This window comes from Aquarana catesbeiana, linkage group LG03 (assembly GCF_042186555.1).
Source record: "Aquarana catesbeiana isolate 2022-GZ linkage group LG03, ASM4218655v1, whole genome shotgun sequence".
NCBI lineage: Eukaryota > Metazoa > Chordata > Amphibia > Anura > Ranidae > Aquarana > Aquarana catesbeiana.
This window is the reverse complement of record NC_133326.1, coordinates 75,846,031-75,852,030: the sequence shown is the minus strand read 5'-3', so window position 1 is coordinate 75,852,030 and position 6,000 is coordinate 75,846,031.

The following is a 6,000-nucleotide window of genomic DNA, read 5'->3' as shown; positions in this document are numbered from 1 at the left end:
ACAGGTGTGGAGTAGGAAAAAGCAAAGCTTGTGTAGGTGTGGTGTAAGACAGGCAGGCAGATTGATGGGTGAAACAGGACAAGAAGGCGGGACAACAGAGGGATGCAGCAGGATAAGAAAGTAGGATGACTGAGGGGTTAAGCAGTCAAGAAGGTAGAATGATGGAGTGTAGCAGGATGACAGATACAGCAGGATAAAAAAAAAGACAACATGACAGATAAGTACAAAAGAACAAAAAAGCAAAAAGCAGGGATACAAAAGGGTGCAATAAGAGAAGAAAGCCGAGCGGGGGGGGGGGGGGGGGGGGCACAACAGGACAAGATGGAAGAGGACCACAGATCGGTGCAGTAGGAAATGTAAGCGGAATGATGAATAGATGCAGGATGATGGATCCATGTAGCAGGAAAAGAAGAGAGGAAGTTAAAATGTGCAACGGCAGTTGAGCTGTCTAGATGAAACTCTCAATGTCTTACAGGGCTTTATGGGGGGATTGATTATAGGAGGAGATCTTAACATAGCCCTTGACACACTGTTAGACACTTCCAGGTCATCCACTCACTCATATTCTTATCTTAGACGAGTGAAAAACGCTCTTCAATCTACACAATTGGTAGACATCTGGCGGGTCCATCATTCAATGGACCGCGACTATACTTTTTTTTCATTCCCCCATGACATCTACTCTTGAATTGACTACGTAATGGTCTCCCAGTCCCTTCTACCAGATGTAGTAAGCTCATCATTTGGCATACAGACTTTGTTGGACCATGCTCCAACCGTAATAGAACTACGTTTGGGTATCCCTGGAACTAGACCTTGGACATGAAAAATCAATGAATCATTGACCCAGGAAGGCCCACTGCGAAATTGACTCTCCCTGGCTCTGGCTGGAACTTTCTCTGAAAACGATTTGGAGGATATTTCCCAGTTGACATTATGGGAAACCCATAAATGTGTCATGCGAGGTCTGCTGATTCAAAAGGCAATAGAACTGCAGAAAAATAGGCAAGCCACACTTCAAAATCAGTTAAATCTGGTATCAAACTTAGAATCCATGCATAAAAAATCTCTCTCTCTTACTGTAGCAGCAGACCTTAGGGCTCAGTGAGAAAACTTGGCCTCTTTGCTCATACACGACACTAAGACACAGTTGCACAGGGTCAGAAATGGGTATTATGAATATGGAAATAAATCAGGTAAACTGCTGGCCCACTCGCTCAGGGAAACCTCTCGTAGAAGTTACATCCCACATATTGGCACAAGTAGAGGGAAACGCTGTAATATGTCCTGTGAGATAGCTGAAGTTTTCTGAGAATATTACTCTTCCCTTTATAATTTATCGGCCCCTTTATCTACTGATCAGTCTGTGGAAAAGCAACAGTTGATTCAGGAATATTTATCCTCTTCGGGTCTTCCATCGAAACCCGAGGAGGCACACGAATCTATGAATGCTCCCATCTCAACCGAGAAGTACCTGATGGCTATCAAGTTACTCAAACCGCATAAGGCGCCTGGCCCAGACGGTTATACACTAACTTACTATAAGACATTCACCTTAATTTTAGCACCTAGATTCATACAAGTGATTAATTCCATCCTGGCGGACCAGCTGTTACAGAAGGACACGCTTATATATATCATATATCATACTGATCTCTAAGGAGGGTAAGGACCATGCCCAGTGCATGAATTACCGACCTATCTCTGCTAAATGTGGATTTGAAGATTCTTACACCTATTTTGGCATCAAGACTTCAACCTCACCTCCAGAATGTCATCCACCCTGATCAAGCCGGGTTTATGCCTACCAAGGAGGTGATGGATAACACTACCAGAGCTCTCGACATCATGCATCTGGCTCATTCTGGTAAAATACCTTTATGTATGCTCTCCTCTGAAGCAGAGAAGGCTTTCCACAGGGTGGATTGGACTTTTCAGATGGAGACGCTTATACATATTGGGAGTTGGGAAGGCCTTTAGCAAATGGATAGGCGCAATATACTCTGCCCCATCTGCGGCTGTCAGAATCAACAAGGAAACTTCCATGTACTTTAATCTGACCAATGGCACTAGACAAGGCTGTCCTTTGTCTCTGCTTATTTTTATCTTGACTCTGGAGCCATTTTTACGATTCATACGAGGAAGTACAGATATCCAGGGTATTTCAATTGCCAAGGTGGATCATAAAATTGCAGCCTTTGTGGACGACATGTTGTTTTTCATTACGTCCCCGGAAACTACGTTGCCAAACCTATTACTCGAGTTCAATCGGTATAGTACCCTTTCGAATTTTAAAATCTATAGCCACAAATCTGAATTGCTTAACATCACGCTGGCCCCTACAAGAGTTCAGGTTCTTCCATCTTCGCTTTCTTTCCCTTGGGCATCTTCTCACCTGACATATCTAGGTGTCAAATTGACTTCCTCTATGGATTAAATATTCTCAGCTAACTTTCCAATGCTGCGTTCCCTTGTTTCTGACATAGATAGATGGAACAAGGGTTCCTACCCATGGATGGGTCGGAACGCCATTCTTAAAATTAATATTATGCCAAGGTTACTTTATCTTTTTCAGACTTTGCCAATAGCTGTCCCAACCTCCTTTTTGAAGTCAGTGCGCATTGTCTTTATCAGATTTGTTTAGGTGAAAAGGCATCGACGCCTGTCTCACATCTTTTTGGCCATGGCTAAGGCCCACGGAGGCATGGCCTTCCTAGCCCCTTTTCCGGCAGTCCATCTCGCCAGGGTATTAGCATGGTGCAGAGACGAGGGACATAAAAAGTGGGTATCAATTGAACAATTTAGTACGGGGATCCCACTACAATGTCTGCCGTGGTTACGCCCAAGAACTTTTGGAAACCTATAGCATCATCCCCTTATAGGAGCAACCCTCTGAGTAGTCCAACAGACTCATTTTTTCTCCAAGTCAGACGGGGAAATCACAGGGCTTTACCCAGTATTGGGAAATCCAGCATTCTCCCCTGGCTATACTGATAGCCGCTTTAAACAAATTTTTGAGCAAGGTAAATTCCGTCTCTGCAACTACCTTGTAGACTCCAGGTTGAAGACAAGAACTGAAATACAGTCGATGTTTAATCCACCATTAGATCCGTGGCAGCTCCAACAACTTACCCACTTCCTTAGCTGTCTTCGGCGCGAGGGGTGGTCAAACCGTACTAATTCACCATTAGAAAATTTATGCCCACAGGGTATCTGTGGCCTATGAAGGGCTAATACATCCTCCCGAGGGACACGTCCCCAGATTTCTTCAGAAATGGGAAAGAGACTTGAATATCACATTTTCTGATGAGCAGCAGGACCATATTCTTTATCTTGCTCATTATTCCTCAGTAGCTAGTAAATACCAAGAATTGAGCTATAAGATACTTACACGGTGATACAAGGTCCCATCTCTCTTACAGAAAATCTACCCCGATGTGACGAACATCTGCTGGACCTGCAGAGAGGCAGAGGGCACCTTGCTGCATATTTTCTGGTCCTGCCCGAAATTGGAAGGGTTCTGGTCGAAAGTGCGATATATTATAAAACAGCTCACTGAACTTGATTTGGGATTAGACCCAGCCAGATATCTTCTCCACCTCTCACATTTCTCAAAGCGTAAATGTAAAAACTCAATGGTGGCCTACCTTTTGAATGCTAAGGCCTGCATTCCGGCCCTATGGAAGCAGGAATCACCTCCCTCAATCTCGCTGTGGCTTACTAAAATAGCTGACATACATGCCATGGAAAATATTACTACAAGTATGCAAGGCAAAGAGGAGAAATTTAACAAAAAATGGTCCTATTGGTCTCTCTTTACCTGTTCCAGGGAGTATGGCCATGCTCTAGTCTAGGGGGATTAGGAGTCTTTCTATATCTTATATATATATAAATTGCTTCTTTTATGCCTGTCTGTGTAAAAGCTGTTTTTTTTCTCATTGAAATAAAATAAAGAATGTAAAAAAAAAAGGGAAATGTGCAACTGGACAAGAAGGCATGTAGTTGATGTGTGCAAAAATACAAGGGGCAGGAAGTAAAGGGATGCAACAGCAGATGAAGGCAGGAAGATGAGGTGTGACTGAGATGTGCTGAAGGTCAAACAAGCCCTTGGGACAATGGCATTATGCAGCAGCACAAAAAGGCAAGAACATGGGGTGCACACCAGGACAGTGGGGCTGTTCAACACAACGAGCAAGCAAAATGATGGAGGTGTGTAGCATGAAAGGTAAGCAGGATGATGGAGGTGTGTGGTAGGACAGACATTAGGGGCAATAGAGGTGTGCAGTGGGGCAGGTAGGCAGAATGATAGATGAGTGCAGCAGGACAGGTAGAACGATGGATGAGTGCAGCAGAACAGATAGGCAAGGTGATGCAAGCATGCAGCAGGAAAGGAAGATAGAACAAGCGTGGTGCAGGTGTGCAGTAGAACAAGCAGGTGTACAGCAGGGCAGGAGAGGCAGAATAACAGAGATATACAGGAGGACAGAGAGCCAGGATGATGGAGATATACAGGAAGACAGATAGGCAGGATGATGGAGGTGTGTATGGAGGGCAGGCAGGGTTATGTATGTACGCAGGGGGTTACACTACTGCACACCTACAGTTGGACAGGCAGACAGGTGATGATGGTGGGTAGTAGGACGGGCAGACAGGTGATGATGGTGGGTAGTAGGATGGGCAGACAGGTGATGATAGGGTTGCCACCTGTCCAGGATTCACCTGGACAGTCCGGGTTTTCAATCATGTGTCCGGATTTCAGTCCACCTGAAACCCAGACAAATTATTCAGACAGAAATGTGGCTCAGAACAGGGCTTGACAGGAGGGTGAGGGGGCACTATGTGCGCTGCATTAATATTCTCTTTGGAGTGCCCAAAGGTGTCCCCAGGTCTGTTACAATCCTATAGTGTATACTAAAACAAAACAAATTTACTGTGAGCCGCTAAAGTGTTCCGGTTTGGCTTGAAGAAAAAGTGGAACCCTAGGTGATGATGGTTGGTAGTAGGACGGGCAGACAGGTTATGATGGTGGGTAGTAGGACGGGCAGACAGGTGATGATGGTGGGTAGTAGGACGGGCAGACAGGTGATGATGGTGGGTAGTAGGATGGGCAGACAGGTGATGACAGTGGGTAGTAGGACGGGCAGACAGTTTACGTACAGTAGTAGGACGGGCAGACAGGTGATAATGGTGGGTAGTAGGACGGGCAGACAGTTTATGTACAGTAGTAGGACAGGCAGACAGGTGATGATGGATGGTAATAGGATGGGCAGACAGGTGAAGATGGTCAGTAGTAGGATGGGCAGACAGGTCATGATGGTGGGTAGTAGGATGGGCAGACAGGTCATGATGGTGGTTAGTTGGGGTGATGATGGTGGGTAGTAGAACAGGCAGACAGGTGATGATGGTGGATAGTAGGATAGGCAGACAGGTGATGTAGGTGGGTAGTCAGGGTGATGATGGTTGGTAGTAGGACGGGCAGACAGGTGATGATGGTGGGTAGTAGGACGGGCAGACAGGTGATGATGGTTGGTAGTAGGACGGGCAGACAGGTGATGATGGTGGGTAGTAGGACGGGCAGACAGGTGATGACAGTGGGTAGTAGGACGGGCAGACAGTTTACGTACAGTAGTAGGACGGGCAGACAGGTGATAATGGTGGGTAGTAGGACGGGCAGACAGTTTATGTACAGTAGTAGGACAGGCAGACAGGTGATGATGGATGGTAATAGGATGGGCAGACAGGTGAAGATGGTCAGTAGTAGGATGGGCAGACAGGTCATGATGGTGGTTAGTTGGGGTGATGATGGTGGGTAGTAGAACAGGCAGACAGGTGATGATGGTGGATAGTAGGATAGGCAGACAGGTGATGTAGGTGGGTAGTCAGGGTGATGATGGATGGTAGTAGGATGGGCAGACAGGTGATGATGGTGGGTAGTAGGACGGGCAGACAGGTGATGATGGTGGGAAGTAGGACAGGCAGACAAGTGATGATGGATGGTAG